The sequence below is a fragment of the Bufo bufo genome, chromosome 3 (assembly GCF_905171765.1).
Source record: "Bufo bufo chromosome 3, aBufBuf1.1, whole genome shotgun sequence".
Lineage (NCBI taxonomy): Eukaryota > Metazoa > Chordata > Amphibia > Anura > Bufonidae > Bufo > Bufo bufo.
This window is the reverse complement of record NC_053391.1, coordinates 564,125,734-564,142,997: the sequence shown is the minus strand read 5'-3', so window position 1 is coordinate 564,142,997 and position 17,264 is coordinate 564,125,734. Positions and strand designations below refer to the sequence as shown.

The following is a 17,264-nucleotide window of genomic DNA, read 5'->3' as shown; positions in this document are numbered from 1 at the left end:
AGGAGTTCTCATTGTGTGCGACACAAGTAGAAGTCAGCGCTGTCCTTTTCCATAATTAGAATGAAGTTTTATGCGAATTGACTTCGGATCTTTCATCTGAAGTTGATTCGCTCATCCCTAGTCATCAGTAAAATATATATAAGGGCATCCTAAGCTGGCATAGATTTCAAGCATAATTTACACCAGTGTTGTGACGCAAATTATAATAAATTTTTCAGGGAGAAAGTTGTTGCCGGACGTGGCGTGTCAGAATTTAACTGCCATAAGCTTATATTTCCCGAAGATCTGCCATTGGGGGGGGGGGGGGGGAGGAGGAGATGGACTGGACATCTCCATATACATTGTATGATCAGCCAGTCCCACTGAAATCAGAATATTTGACTAACATTAATGTGTAAGGCCAGGTTAGGCTGCTTGTGACACTGCGACAATGCCTCCATCGCAGATTCCGGCAAAAAAAAATGGGTATTTTGTCAGGAAAGTGCTGGTATTCACGCTGGAGACCTGATGGACCTATTATAGTAAATGGGATGTGTTGGGCACCGGCATATGGCGGTTCCGGTATTCTGTTCCTATGCCAGAACAGAATAATAGATTTGTGGTGCAGATGTGCATGGAGCCTTAAAGGGAACCTGTCACCGAGATTTTGGGTATAGAGCTGAGGACATGGGTTGCTAGATGGCCGCTAGCACATCCGCAATTCCCAGTCCCCATAGCTCTGTGTGCTTTTGTTGTGTAACAAAACTGATTTGATACATATGCAAATTAACATAAAAGAGTCATATCTTACTTGTGTGACCAGAGAAGAGTCATATTTTCAAGCTCTGACTCATCTCGGGTTAATTTTCATATGTATCAAATCGGTTTTTTTTATACAATAAAAGCACACAGAGCTATGGGGACTGGGTATTGCGGATGTGCTAGCGGCCATCTAGCAGCCCATGTCCTCAGCTCTATACACAAAATCCTGGTGACAGGTCCCTTTAACCACCTCCGCCCCCCCCTAGCTTAAACACCCTTAATGACCAGGCCACTTTTTACACTTCTGCACTACACTACTTTCACCGTTTATTGCTCGGTCATGCAACTTACCACCCAAATTAATATTTCCTCCTTTTCTTCTCACTAATAGAGCTTTCATTTGGTGGTATTTCATTGCTGCTGACATTTTTACTTTTTTTTTGTTGTTAATCGAAATTTAATAAAATTTTTGCAAAAAAAATGACTTTTTTCACTTTCAGTTGTAAATTATTTTTTTTATAAACGACATCCATATATAAATTTTTCTCTTAATTTGTCTTTGATAATTTTTCTCTACATGTCTTTGATAAAAAAAAATTTGATTTTTTGTTTTTTCCTTACAAGTCCTTACATGAACTCACTATGCCCATCACGAAATACCTTGGGGTGTCATCTTTCCAAATGGGGTCACTTGTGGGGTAGTTATACTGCCCTGGCATTTTAGGGGCCCCTAATGCGTGAGAAGTAGTTTGAAATCAAAATGTGTAAAAAAAATGACCTGTGAAATCCTAAAGGTGCTCTTTGGAATGTGGGCCCCCTTTGCCCCACCTAGGCTGCAAAAAAGTGTCACACATCTGGTATCGTCATAATCAGGAGAAGTTGGGCAATGTGTTTTGGGGTGTCATTTTACATATACCCATGCTGGGTGAGAGAAATATCTCGGCAAAAGACAACTTTTCCCATTTTTTTTTTTTTTTATACAAAGTTGGCATTTGACCAAGATATTTTTCTCACCCAGCATGGGTATATGTAAAATGACACCCCAAAACACATTGCCCAACTTCTTCTGAGTACGGCGATACCAGATGTGTGACACTTTTTTGCAGCCTAGATGCGCAAAGGGGCCCAAATTCCTTTTAGGAGGGCATTTTTAGACCTTTGGATCCCAGACTTCTTCTCACGCTTTAGGGCTCCTAAAATCTCAGGGCAGTATAAATACCCCACATGTGACCCCATTTTGGAAAGAAGACACCCCAAGGTATTCAATGAGGGGCATGGCGAGTTCATAGAAAAAAAAAATTTGGCCCACAACGTTAACGGAAATTGATTTTTTTTATTTTTTTTCTCACAAAGTCTCCCTTTCCGCTAACTTGGGGCAAAAATTTCAATCTTTTCATGGACTCGATATGCCCCTCACGGAATACCTTGGGGTGTCTTCTTTCCGAAATGGGGTCACATGTGGGGTATTTATACTGCCCTGGCATTTTAGGGGCCCTAAAGCGTGAGAAGAAGTCTGGAATATAAATGTCTAAAAAATTTAACGCATTTGGATTCCGTGAGGGGTATAGTGAGTTCATGTGAGATTTTATTTTTTTACACAAGTTGGTGGAATATGAGACTTTTTTTTTTTTTTTTCTTACTTACAATTTCGCTAATTTGGGCCAAAAAAAATGTCTGAATGGAGCCTTACAGGGGGATGATCACCCCCCTGTAAGGCTCCATTCAGACGTCCGTATGTGTTTTGCGGATCCGATCCATGTATCCGTGGATCCGTAAAAAAATATGGACGTCTAAATGGAGCCTTACAGGGGGGTGATCAATGACAGGGGGGTCATCAGGGAGTCTATATGGGGTGATCAGGGGTTAATAAGGGGGGGTGTAGTGTAGTGGTGTTTGGTGCTACTTATTACTGAGCTGCCTGTGTCCTCTGGTGGTCGATCCAAGCAAAAGGACCACCAGAGGACCAGGTAGCAGTTATATTAGACGCTGTTATCAAAACAGCGTCTAATATACCTGTTAGGGGTTAAAAAAATTGCATCTACAGCCTGCCAGCAAACGATCGCCGCTGGCAGGCTGGAGATCGACTTGCTTACCTTCCGATCCTGTGAACGTACGTTCACAGGAAGTCTCGCGAGATGACGCATAGATGCGTGACTCTGCCTGGAGCTGCCGCCTCCGGAACGCGATCCTGCGTTAGGCGGTTTAAAGGGCTTTTCCAGTATTAATAACTTTTTTTTTTTTATCAAGTGCCAGCAGCATGTCCTCTGAAACAGAAGATTCATACTTGCTTGCTCGCTCCACGTCTCCCTGGTCCTCCGCTGTCTCCATCTTCTGGTCCCCACGCTGTTTACATCCAGCTGGCCATGAGTATGATTACGTTCCCCCGCTCCAGCCAATGACTGGCTTCGCAGTGATGTGGCCACCAGCAGCATGTCGCTGCTGAAGCCAGTCATTGGCTGGAGTGGTACATGTGACCATGGCCAGCTGGATGTACATAGCACGGGTGGCTCGGAAGATCGAAGCAGCGTGGAGCAGGTAAATGAGTCTTCTGTTTCTGGGGGCATATTGCGGGAACTTGATTTAAAAAAAAAACATATATAAATTACCGTAAAACCCTTTTAAGGCCAATTAGACGGCACGATATGCATGCCAATTATCAGGAAGAAGCGTTCATACAGTGTTCCCAATAATTGGTACATATAATCGCACAGCCAATGAATGGGCATTGGCTGAAAGATGCCCAATTATCGGCAGCTCATCTCCCAGTGCAATCGAGCACCGATACATGTGTTCATCCATCGTCACTTTCACTGGCCAAACATCTGCCAGCCTAATACCACCTTTAGGCCTCATGCACACGAACATTGTGCATCCATTCAATTTGCAATTTGCGGTCCCCAATGCACGGGCCACATCCGTGGACGGATTGAGACCCGTTCAACTTGAATGGGTCAGTGATCCATCCGCACCATGCCGTGCCCGTGTATTGCGGACCCGCCATATTGCACACAACGTTCGTGTGGAAGAGTCCTTATGTGGTTGAGTTTATGATCATGTAATTAGCAGGTTATCAGTTTTTCTTTAAGATAAGCAGTGTTATTGATCCCTTATGAACCTGCTGAACCATATAATAATGTTTATTGCTTACTATTGGAGCCATGCCAGACTTGTGGCTCATTAACCCCTTCAAGACCAAGCTAGTTTTTACCTTCAGGACCAGGCCATTTTTAGCAAATCTGACATGTCACTTTATGTGATAATAACTTTAAAACGCTTTTACTTATCCAGGCCATTCTGAGGTTTTCTCGTCACATATTGTACTTCATGACACTGGTAAAATTGAGTCAAAAAATTTCATTTTTATTTATAACAAAAAATACCAAATTTACCAAAAATTTAAAAAAATTAGCAAAATTTCAATTTCTCTACTTTTAGAATAGACAGTAATATCTCCAAAAATAGTTATTACTTTACATTCCCCATATGTCTACTTCATGCTTGGATCATTTTGTGGATGCCATTTTATTTTTTGGGGACATTAGAAGGCTTGGAAGTTTAGAGGCTAATCTTGAAATTTTTTGAAAATTTCCAAAATCCACTTTTTAAAGGTCCAGTTCAGATCTGAAGTCACTTTGTGAGGCTTACATAATAGAAACCACCCAAAAATGACCCCATTTTAGAAACTGCACCCCTCAAGGTATTCAAAACTGATTTTTACAAACTGTTAACCCTTTAAGTGTTCCACAAGAATTAAAGGAAAATGGAGATGAAATTCAGAATTTCATTTTTGTGGGCAGATTTTCCAATTTAATTTAAAAAAAAATCCCAATAACAAAGCAAGGGTTAACAGCCGAACAAAACTCAATATTTATTACCCTGATTCTGTAGATTACAGAAACACCCCATTTGTGATCGTAAACTGCTGTACAGGCACACGGCAGGGCGCAGAAGTAAAGGAATGCCATATGGTTTTTTGGAGGGCCATGTCACATTTGAAGACCCCCAATGCACCCCTAGAGTAGAAACTCCAAAAAATGACCCCATTTTGGAAACTACGGGATAAGGTGGCAGATTTGTTGGTACTATTTTGGGGTACATATGATTTTTCGTTGCTCTATATTAAACTTTTTGTGAGGCAAGGTAACAAAAATAGCTGTTTTTGGCACCATTTTTTTTTTGTTATTTACAATGTTCATCTGACAGGTTAGATCATGTGATATTTTTATAGAGCAGATTGTTACGGATGCGACAATACCAAATGACCTACTGTTTTTTTTGGTTTGTTTTAGATAATAAAGCATTTTTGCAAAAAATTATTTTTTAGTGTCTCCATATTCTGAAAGCCATAGTTTTATTTTTTTATTTTTGGGTGACTGTCTTATGTAGGGACTCATTTTTTGTGGGATGAGATTTTATTGGTACAACTTTGAAGTGTGTATGATTTTATTTTATTTGATTTTTTTTTTGATCGCTTAGTATTACACTTTTTGTGATGCAAGGTGACAAGGCTTTTTTGACACCGTTTTTATTTCAATTTTTTTTTTTACGGTGTTCACCTGAGGAGTTAGGTCATGTGATATTTTTATACAGCAGGTGATTACGGATGCGGCGATACCTAATATGTATACTTTTATTTATAAAAGTTTTACACAATAACAGCATTTTTGAAACAAAGAAAATCGTGTTTTAGCGTCTCCATATTATGAGAGCCATAGTCTTCTTCTTTTTTTTTTTTTTGGGGCTATTGTCTTAGGTAGGGTCTAATTTTTTGCGGGATGAGATGACTGTTTTATTGTTTTGATTTTGGGTGCGTAAGACTTTTTGATCGCTTGGTATTACACTTTTTGTGATGTAAGGTGACAAAAAATGTTTTTTTTTTTTTTACAGTTTTTATTTAAAAAAATTACGGTGTTCACTGAGGGGGTTAAATCATGTGATATTTTTATAGAGCAGGTCGTTACGGATGTGGCAATACCTAATATGTCATTTTATTTTTTTAGCACAGTTTTTTTATTTTACTTTTTTGACAGTGTCCACCTGTTGGGTTAGGTCATGTGATATTTTTAATATGTCTTATCATTTATTTTTTTTCCTATAATTATATATATTTTTTTTTTACTTGAAAGTAATTACCCCCTCCCTCTGTGTACCACGCACGTGCGGCGGGCAGCGCGGACCGCCGCACGTGAAAGCGTTAATCCGCCGGCATCACCGCACACACCGATGCAGCCGGGCCCGTGCTACGGATCTGGCGGGTGCAGCTCCTGCACTCGCCCGATCCCATCACGTACATGCACGTGAGGATGCGGCAAGGAGCTGCATTCGCTCACGTACATGTACATGATAATGCGGGACGGGGTTCATGATTTTTCTACTGAGAGAAAAACATGTTTTATACAAAAATTAGCACACTGATTCCAAATATGGACTTGGAATTTGCCTGCCACGTCTAGATTTTAACCACTTAAGACCCTGGGATTTTTCCATTTTTGCGTCTTTGTTTTTCACTCCTCTCCTTCCCATAGTCCTAACTTTTGTATTTTTCCATTCACATAGCCTTATGAGGGCTTCTTTTTTGCGGGACAAGTTGTACTTTCTAATGGCACCATTTACATCTATATTGCTTCCTTTGCTGGCTGGATTCATTTTTTCCATCACGTTATACACTTCTCATCCATGGTTACAGACCACCCTGCAATCCATCAGTGGTGGTCGTGCTTGAACAATATAGGAAAAAACACAAGCCTATGTGAGCTCCCTTGGCCCTGGCTAACAGAGCGGCTGATGCTTTTTCCGTGCAAGCACGGCCACTGCTGATGGATTGCAGGGTGGTCTGTAACCATGGAAACGAGCAGTCTATAATGTGATGGAAAAATAAATCCAGCCAGCAAAGGAAGCAAAATGGATAGTAACACTACATTAGTAAGTGCCTTGTATTAACTTCCTCTGTCTACATAATAAATGCCACTTACTGAAGTGAGACAACCCCTTTAAGATGGATAAACACAAATGTGTTAACGATCCAGACAATTTCTGCTACATACTTTTTCTTGCAACTGTATGTGAACCCTTTGGAATGATATGGATTTCTGCACAAATTGGTCATAAATGTGATCTGATCTTCATCTAAGTCACAACAATAGACAATCACAGTCTGCTTAAACTAATAACACACAAAGAATTAAATGTTACCATGTTTTTATTGAACACACCATGTAACATTCAAAGTGCAGGTGGAAAAAGTATGTGAACCCTTGGATTTAATAACTGGTTGAACCTCCTTTGGCAGCAATAACTTCAACCAAACGTTTCCTGTAGTTGCAGATCAGACGTGCATAACGGTCAGGAGTAATTCTTGACCATTCCTCTTTGCAGAACTGTTTCAGTTCAGCAATATTCTTGGGATGTCTGGTGTGAATCGCTTTCTTGAGGTCATGCCACAGCATCTCAATCGGGTTGAGGTCAGGACTATGACTGGGCCACTCCAGAAGGCGTATTTTCTTCTGTTTAAGCCATTCTGTTGTTGATTTACTTCTATGCTTTGGGTCGTTGTCCTGTTGCAACACCCATCTTCTGTTGAGCTTCAGCTGGTGGACAGATGGCCTTAAGTTCTCCCTGCAAAATGTCTTGATAAACTTGGGAATTCATTTTTCCTTCGATGATGGCAATCCGTTCCAGGCCCTGATGCAGCAAAGCATCCCCACAGTTGGGATGAGCAAAGCATACTTCACAGTTGGGATGAGGTTTTGATGTTGGTGTGCTGTGCCTCTTTTTCTCCACACATAGTGTTGTGTGTTTCTTCCAAACAACTCAACTTTGGTTTCATCTGTCCACAGAATATTTATATTTTGCCAGTATGCTGTGGAACATCCAGGTGCTCTTGTGCAAACTGTAAACGTGCAGCAATGGGTTTTTTTTGGACAGCAGTGGCTTCCTCTGTGGTATCCTCCCATGAAATCCATTCTTGTTTAGTGTTTTACGCATCATACATTCGCTAACAGGGATGTTAGTATATGCCAGAGACTTTTGTAAGTCTTTAGTTGACTCTAGGATTCTTCTTCACCTCATTGAGCAGTCTGTGCTGTGCTCTTGCAGTCATCTTTACAGGATGGCCACTCCTAGGGAGAGTAGCAGCAGTGCTGAACTTTCTCCATTTATAGAACAATTTGTCTTACCCTGGACTGATGAACAGCAAGGCTTTTGGAGATACTTTTATAACCCTTTACAGCTTTATGCAAATCAACAATTCTTAATCGTAGGTCTTCTGAGAGCTCTTTTGGTGCGAGGCTACATTCACAGCAGGCAATGCTTCTTGTGAAAAGCAAACCCAGAACTGGTGTGTGTTTTTTATAGGGCCGGGCAGCTGTAACCTAAACCTCCACTCTCATCTCATTGATTGGACTCCAGTTGGCTCTTGGAGATGTCATTAGTCTAGGGGTTCACATACTTTTTACACCTGCACTGAATGTTTACATGGTGTGTTCAATAAAAACATGGTAACATTTAATTCTTTGTGTGTTATTAGTTTAAGCAGACTGTGATTGTCTATTGTTGTGACTTAGATGAAGATCAGATCACATTTTATGACCAATTTGTGCAGAAATCCATATCATTCCAAAGGGGTTCACATACTTTTTCTTGCAACTGTATGTGGCAAATACACTACTTATGATCAGCGCAAGAATCTGACAAAGCGAGTGTGTCTTGCAGCTTGGGATGCATTTGCTAGTAGTGCAGAACTTCCTTGGGAACAGATGAGCTGCAAACTATGCTGAATTAGTAGACAACATGCTTACAGCACATGAACAACTTGGCTGCCGAATGTCATTGAAAGTGCATTTCTTACATTCCCATCTTGACTTTTTCCCACCCAATTTGGAACATGTAAGTGACGAACATGGAAAGCGGTTCCATAAAGATATTTCTACACTGGAGAACAGGTATCAAGGCCGCTGGAATCCCAACATGATGGGAGACTACTGCTGGTTTTTGCAACGGGAAAATATGACCGTTCACAAACGCAAAAGCAGATGCCTGAAGCACTTTTAACAGTACTGGGCCTTGCTCAAGTAAGACTTTTAACCACTACAGGACCGCTGTACGCAGGATTGCATCTTTGCGGCGGCCCTGTTATTCCTCCTGGACGCGCCGGCGCGTCCTCTCGCGAGACGCAAGATTTCCTGTGAACGCACGCATACAGGCGGCGCGTTCACAGGAACCGGAGGTAAACTAGCTGATCTACAGCCTGCCAGCGGCGATCGTTCGCTGGCAGGCTGTAGATGTGATTTTTCTTTTTTTTTTTTTTAACCCCTAAAAGGTATATTAGACGCTGTTTTGATAACAGCGTCTAATATACCTGCTACCTGGTCCTCTGGTGGTCCCTTTTGCTTGGATCGACCACCAGAGGACACAGGCAGCTCTGTAATAAGTAGCACCAAACACCACTACACTACACCCCCCCCTGTCACTTATTAACCCCTGATCACCCCCTTGTAAGGCTGGCTCCATTCAGAGGTCCATATGTGTTTTGCGGATCCGATCCGTGGATCCGCAAAACACATACGTACCTCTGAATGGAGCCTTACAGGGGGGTGATCACCTCATATAGACTCCCTGATCACCCCCCTGTCATTGATCACCCCCTGTAAGGCTCCATTCAGACATATTTTATTTTTTTTGGCACAAGTTAGCGGAAATTGATTATTTTTTTTATTTATAAATTTTTTCTTACAAAGTCTCATATTCTACTAACTTGTGACAAAAAATCTCACATGAACTCGCCATACCCCTCACAGAATCCAAATGCGTAAAATTTTTTAGACATTTATATTCCAGACTTCTGGCATTTTAGGGGCCCTAAAGCATGAGAAGGGCAGTATAAATACCCCACATGTGACCCCATTTTGGAAAGAAGACACCTCAAGGTATTTTGTGAGGGGCATGGCGAGTTCATGTAAAATTTAATTTTTTGTCACAAGTTAGCAGAAAGGGGGACATTGTGAGAAAAAAGTAAATAAAAATTTCCGCTAACTTGTGCCAAAAAAAAAACTTCTATGAACTCGCCATTCCCCTCACGGAATACCTTGGGGTGTCTTCTTTCCAAAATGGGATCACATGTGGGGTATTTATACTGCCCTGGCATTTTAGGGGCCCTAAAGCGTGAGAAGAAGTCTGGAATCCAAATGCCCTCCTAAAAGATACTCATTGGAATTTGGGCCCCTTTGCGCACCTAGGCTGCAAAAAGGTGTCACACATGTGGTATCGCTGTACTCAGGAGAAGTTGGGCAATTTGTTTTGGGGTGTCTTTTTACATATACCCATGCTGGGTGAGAGAAATATCTCTCTATAATGACAACTTTGTATAAAAAAATGGGAAAAGTTGACTTTTAGAGAGATTATTTCTCTCACCCAGCATGGGTATATGTAAAAATACACCCCAAAACACATTGCCCTACTTCTCCGGAGTACAGCGATACCACATGTGTGACACTTTTTTGCAGCCTAGGTGGGCAAAGGGGCCCAAATTCCAATGAGTACTTTTAGGATTTTACAGGGCATTTTTTACACATTTGGATTCCAGACGCATTAGGGCCCCTAAAATGCCAGGGCAGTATAACTACCCCACATGTGACCACATTTTAGAAAGAAGACACCCCAAGGTATTTCGTGATGGGCATAGTGAGTTCATGGAAGTTTTTATTTTTTGTCACAAGTTAGTGGTATATGAGACTTTGTAAGGAAAAAAAAAAATCATCATTTTCCGCTAACTTGTGACAAAAAATAAATAGTTCTATGAACTCACTATGCCCATCAGTGAATACCTTAGGGTGTCTACTTTCCGAAATGGGGTCATTTGTGGGGTGTTTGGTAGGGATCGACCGATATTGATTTTTTAGGGACGATACGGATAATTTGTGAACTTTCAGGCCGATAGCCGATAATTTATACCGATATTCTGGGAATTTTCATTTTTGAGAAAAAAAAAAAATTCCTACACAAATCTGCTGAAAATTAATATGTTTATTGTTAATGTGTATTTTTTTGTTTATTGTTAATGTGTATTTTTTTTTTATAAGTCTTTTTCATTTATACTTAATATTTTTGTGTTTTGTTTTTTTTTACTAACTTTTAGCCCCTTAGGGACTAGAGCCCTTGTCCTATTCCCCCTGATAGATCTCTATCAGGGGGAATAGGATCTCACACTGTCCCTGCTGCTCTGTGCTTTGTGCACACAGCAGCATGGAGCTGAACATAGCAGCCAGGGCTTCAATAGCGTCCCTGGCTGCCATGGTAACCGATCGGAGCCCCAGGCTTACACAGCTGGGGCTCCGATCGGAGGATCAGGGGAGAGGGGATCCTGTGGCCACTGCCACCAATGAGTAATACTGGGTGGGGGGGGGGGGCGCACTGCGCCACCAATGTTTTTACTGTTGGCCGGGATTGGGGGGGGGGCGCACTGCGCCACCAATGATTAATACTGGGGGGCTTGGGGGGGGGGGGGGGCGCACTGCGCCAACAATGAAGATAAGTCTCTCAATCATTCATATACAGGAGGCGGGAGCTGGCTGCAGAATCACATAGCTGGCTCCCGACCTCTATGAGCGGTAGCTGCGATCCGCGGCACCTGAGGAGTTAACTACCGCGGATCGCAGCTATCGCTCATAGAGGTCGGGAGCCGGCTATGTGATTCTGCAGCCAGCTCCCGCCTCCTGTATATGAATGAATGAAAGGCTTATCTTCATTGGTGGCGCAGCGGCCACAGCCCCTCCCCTCCTCTTGTCTCCTCTCCTGCTATTGGCGGCAGCACAGGGGGAGGAGACACTGCTTCCTTCTCCCCTGTGCTGCGAAGGGAACACAGAACGCGCTGAGAGCAGCGCGTTCTGTGTTCCCCATACGTTATCGGTATATCGGCAAAATAGATGCCGATACCGATAACGTTCAAAATCCTCAATATCGGCCGATAATATCGGCCAAACCGATAATCGGTCGATCCCTAGTGTTTGTACTGTCTGGCCATTGTAGAACCTCAGGAAACATGACAGGTGCTCAGAAAGTCAGAGTTGCTTCAAAATGCGGAAATTCGCATTTTTGTACCATAGTTTGTAAACGCTATAACTTTTACCCAAACCATTTTTTTTTTTTACCCAAACATTATTTTTTTTATCAAAGACATGTAGAACAATAAATTTTGAGAAAAATGTATATAGAAATGTATTTTTTTTTTTTTTTTTTAATTTACAACTGAAAGTGAAAAATTTCATTTTTTGCAAAAATTTCGTTAAATTTCGATTAATAACAAAAAAAGTAAAATGTCAGCAGCAATGAAATACCACCAAATGAAAGCTCTTAGTGAGAAGAAAAGGAGGTAAAATTCATTTGGGTGGTAAGTTGCATGACCGAGCAATAAATGGTGAAAATAGTGTAGTGCAGAAGTGTAAAAAGTGGTCTGTCATTAAGGGTGTTTAAGCTAAGGGGGCTGAGGTGGTTAAATTGAAAAACTAGACTTTTTGAAATTTTGTTATTCCATTACCTTTTCATACACTGTTTACTACACAAACTTTGATGTAGATCAGGTAATTGTTGGAGTAAAACTCGTTCTGTTCCAAATTATTCAATGCTTTCCAAGTGCTTAATTCAATTCGGATTTGTAATCCGCACACTCGATTTAGTATAAGATAAATGTTTTTTGCCCAGTAGCAGATGAAATTTTTTTTTTGTGGTTATAGGATGTTTTCGGTAGTTATCAGATAACTTTTACGTCTACTGATACATTTTATTGGTCATACATACATTTTATTGCTCTGCAGATATTCACATTTGCATTGCTTGGATAGGAACAGGAATACAGCTAGGACTGTAGTAGTTACGTTACCTTGTGGCCGCTGTTGTATTGGTCCTAATTGCGTCTGATTTTATTTGAATCTGTTAATAATTTCTGATGAGATCTGATACGACTAAACTTTTTCCCACTTACAACCAGTTTACAGCAGTGTGGCATGCCAAATTTTTCCCTGGCTTGTGCTCACCCCAGGCTCCTGAGCTGGAAATGTTATCATAGGGCGTGCCCACATGGGGCCTGTATTATTAGAAAATAAACAGATAAGAAAAGAATATATCAGTATCTGGTTTAATTATTAAAACTACTAGTGGATACATCCCCCTTTAAAAGTGTAGGATCCTCATACAGATTTTTGCCAATGGCTACTATAAACCAAAGTTGGCTGTAAGCCAATTTTATTAAAGGGGTTGTCCAAGTTGCCTCAATTTCCTCCATGCCAGTAAACACAAAATAGATAAAAAGATCATATACTCACGTGTTCCTCTGGTCCTCCTCCTGGTGTTCCGTATACAAAGACTGCAGCAGTGACTTGGAGGTATATGACTTGTGACTGCTGCAACCAATCATCAGTCTTGTGGTGTATATACTAGTGAGAACTGTGATTGGCTGCAGTGGTCATGTGCTGTAAAATTGCATGTCAGTATTGCAGCCTTTGTATACAAACACCAGGCGGACCGACACAGAGCATGATGGGAGATAGAGGTATTTAGTGGTTTAGGGGAATATTTTTAGGCAAATTGGAGACAAACCCTTTAAGTTCAAATTTCCCCCTCACCTCCATGACTGCACCTTACTTTGAGATTATCCTCCTCCTACCAGGCAGGGACAGAAAGCTTCAAAAGGGGCCCACCTCTTTGCCATCCTCAGTGTCTTCCTGTCCCTGCCAGGCGGAGGAGAAGGAGTCGTCCCTGTGTCTCAGTTCGGGGGCCATAAAGAAGAGGGACGAAGCTGGAGCTGCAGCCGCATTTGCGGTTGCTGGGAGGTTTACCTTGGGCAAGGTAAGTTCCTCCGGATTCTATTGGCCGCCCGCTGCCCGAGAATCTCGGATCCGGCGGGTGACGTCTCCGCGGTCCTGATCGGGCTGTCCTGGGTGGAATGCCGGCGGATGACTTCTGAAGTTTTGTTACTTCCGGTGATGGGCTTTAAGTTCTGGATCTCCTGCATTCCTCAAGCCATCTACTCCTGGAGACATGGAACCGGAGGAGTGTGCGGAGCAACCTGTCATCATGACAGTGAGTGTTCAGAACGGCAGAGGTTGTGAGTACTGGACTGCAGAGTTTTTTCTCTAATGTGTCTTTTCTCCAAATCTTTGGTTGATAAATATTCTTTGTCAGGGTTACAGGATTCCCTTTCTCAATGTTCCTCCCACAACCTTTGTGATGACTCCAGTCCAAAGCTCAGGGTCTCTTCAACTTTGTCTGGAGCAGGGGATTCTAGACTCAGTCCAAGATGGTAGTTTTGGTACCAGTACCGATAAACCAAATCGGTCTGGGTATGGTATTTGTGGTAGCCAAACCCAGCGGGAAAATGCGTTTAATCATAAATCAGTTTTTTTTTTGTTTTTTTTAAAGTCAATAAAATACGAAAAGTTCAAAATGGAGTCTATCAAATCCACGGTCAATGTTTTGCAGGAAGGTGTTTTTTTAGCATCACTAGACCTATAAAATGCATATTTCCATGTACCCATTCATCAGAATTCCCAACATACCTAAGAATAGTGGTGTGGATTCAAGGTCAGTTAAAACTCTTCCAGTTTCAAGCTCTTCCCTTCGGTATAACCGACAGCGCCCAGACTCTTTACAAAAATTATGTTGGAGATGATAACGCCTCATGGAATGAGAATGTCCTAGTAATAACATATTTGGACGATCTTTTAATAGTCAATTCCAAAAAGACCTCAAACAATCTATTAAAAACCAGAGACAGATTGAGGGACCTGGGGTGGATTATAAATTAGGAGAAATCTCAGATTCTTCCCATACAAAAGATTGTAATTCCTGGGCATACTTATAGATTCGGTCAATCAGATGTGTTTTCTGCCAGAGGACAAGATGCAAAAGATTCAATCCGATACTATGGCCTTCCTCGGATCCCTAACAGCGTGTATCCCAGCAGTAAATTAGACCAACTACACTCCCATCCCCTTCAGAGACCCATGTTACAATATTGGGATCGAACTCAAGAATCATTAGACAAGCTGATTCTAATCCCAGAGGATATCTTATCATCCCTAAGGCTGAGTTCACACGGGCGAGTATTCTGCGCGGTGCAATGCGGGAGGTGAACGCATTGCACCCGCACTGAATACCGACCCATTCATTTCTATGGGCTGTTCACATGATCGGTGATTTTCACGCATCACTTGTGCGTTGCGTGAAAATCGCCGGCATGCTCTATATTCTTCACGCAACGCAGGCCCCATAGAAGTGAAGGGGGTTGCGTGAAAATCGCAAGCCATCCGCAAGCAAGTGCAGATGCGGTGCGATTTTTCACGCACGGTTGCTAGGAGACTATCGGGATGGAGACCCGATCATTATTATTTTCCCTTATAACATGTTATAAGGGAAAATAATAGCATTGCTGAATACAGAATGCATACTAAAATAGCGCTGAGGGGTTAAAAAAATAATATAATAATAATAATTTAACTCACCTTAATCCACTTGATCCTTGATCGCGGAGCCGGCATCTCCTTCTGTCTTCATCTTAGCTGTGTGGAGCAACAGGACCTGTGGTGACGTCACTCCGGTCATCACATGATCCATCACCATGGTAAAAGATCACGTGATGGATCATGTGATGACCGAAGTGACGTCACCACAGGTCCTGTTGCTCCACACCGCTAAGATGAAGACAGAAGGAGATGCCGACTCCGCGATTAAGGCGAGTTCAATTATTATTTTTTTAACCCCTCCAGCGCTATTTTTGTATGCATTCTGTATTCAGAATGCTATTATTTTCCCTTATAGCCATGTTATAAGGGAAAATAATACAATCTACAGAACACCGATCCCAAGCCTTCTGTGAAGAAGTTTGGGTTTGGGTACCAAACATGCGCGATTTTTCTCACGCGAGTGCAAAACGCATTACAATGTTTTGCACTCGCGTGGAAAAATCGCGCGTGTTTCCGCAACGCACCGCACATTTTCCCGCAACGCCCGTGTGAACTCAGCCTAAAATGGTGGGAAATAAGACACAATTTACAGACAGGAGTTCCTTGGGTTGTGAGGAAATCCGTTAATTCTCACTAACGATGCCAGTCTCTGGGTTGGGGGGCTCATCTACTGAGTATGTCAGCCCAAGGGGAATGTCTCAGACCCAGAGGAAAGTCATCAAATTACCAGGAGCTACAAGAAGTTTTAGAAGCTCTGTCGTATTTATTGGTGGAGTGGAAAAGAATGTAATCTCTGTCAGCAGTTTTTCTAAAAGGGACACAAAATACAAGGGCGGATTTTCTAAGTCGCAACAACTTGGATTCAGGAGAGGGGAGTCTAAAAAAGGAGATATTCAACGCTCTTGGTCCAGAGATGGGGTCTCCCCACAAATGGATTTACTTGCAAACAAAAAACAATGCAAAGTTGCCAATTTACTTCTCCCCTGGAATCCAAGGGACAAATAGTGCAGGAACAGATGCTCTTGCGATCGGTGGAATTTTAATTTAGCTTATTGCTTCCCATCACTGCCTCTAATTCCGAGTGTCCTAAGAAAAATAAGAGAGTACAGAGCAAATGTAACTCTGATAGTACCAACAGGCCGAGGAGGTCTTGGTAACCGCATCTGTCAAAAATGACCAAGGAAAAACCCTGGGTTCTACGTGGTTCCCAGGACCTTCTAACGCAAGGCCTGGTTTTCCATCCCAAAGCAGAAAGTTTACACCTGTTAGCCTGGATCCTGAGAGGTTAATTTCGAAAGGGCCTATCTGACTCTGCAGTCAACGCCATGTTAGCCAGCAAGAAAAGAGTGACTAGTAGGATCTACCAGAAAATCTGGAAAAAAATACCGTATTTTTCGCCCATAAGACGCACCTAGGTTTTGAAGAAGGAAATTAAGAAAAAAAAAAATTTGAACCAAAAGGTATGACTTTTGGTGGGTTTTTGAACTAATGGTGGTCTGTGGATGACACTGTTATGGGGGGGCATCTGTGGATGACACTGTTATGGGGGGGATCTGTGGATGGGGATCTGTGGATGACACTATATAGCATCTTATGCTATATGTGTCATCCACAGACACCCCGTCCCCCCCAATAAGTGTCCCCCCAATACAACGGGCCCCCGCTGCTCACAGCAGTATTCATATCTAAACAGTAATCCTTAACCTCAAGAACTTTAAAGCAGCGCTATCCTGTTTACTACTTTACATCAGAGCTCCGGTAACAGGCAGAGCAGGCGGCGTAACGTCACTCACTCACATCACGCGCCTACTTCATTCATAACGTGGGAGGAGCAGATGAGTGAGTGACGTTACGCCGCCGCCTGCTCTGCCTGTTACCGGAGCTTGATTGTAAGGGTAGTAAACAGGATAGCGTTGCTTTAAAGTTACTTGAGGTTAAGGATTACTGTTTAGATATGTATACTGCTGTGAGTGGCGGGGCCCGGTGTAAGAGTACAGTGACTGCACAGTCCTGCACAAGTTGCCGGCCTCCAGCCTCTCCTCCCTCCCGCTAACAGTGATGGTCAGTTCG

At 42.3% G+C, this 17,264-nt stretch overlaps 1 protein-coding gene across 2 annotated transcripts in view; it reads left to right on the top strand.

The window, feature by feature from the left end:
• The window catches only part of SUOX (sulfite oxidase), a 46,797-nt gene that overhangs the window by 15,515 nt on the left and 14,018 nt on the right, over positions 1–17,264 (top strand). The gene's annotated exons all lie outside the window — the stretch shown is intronic.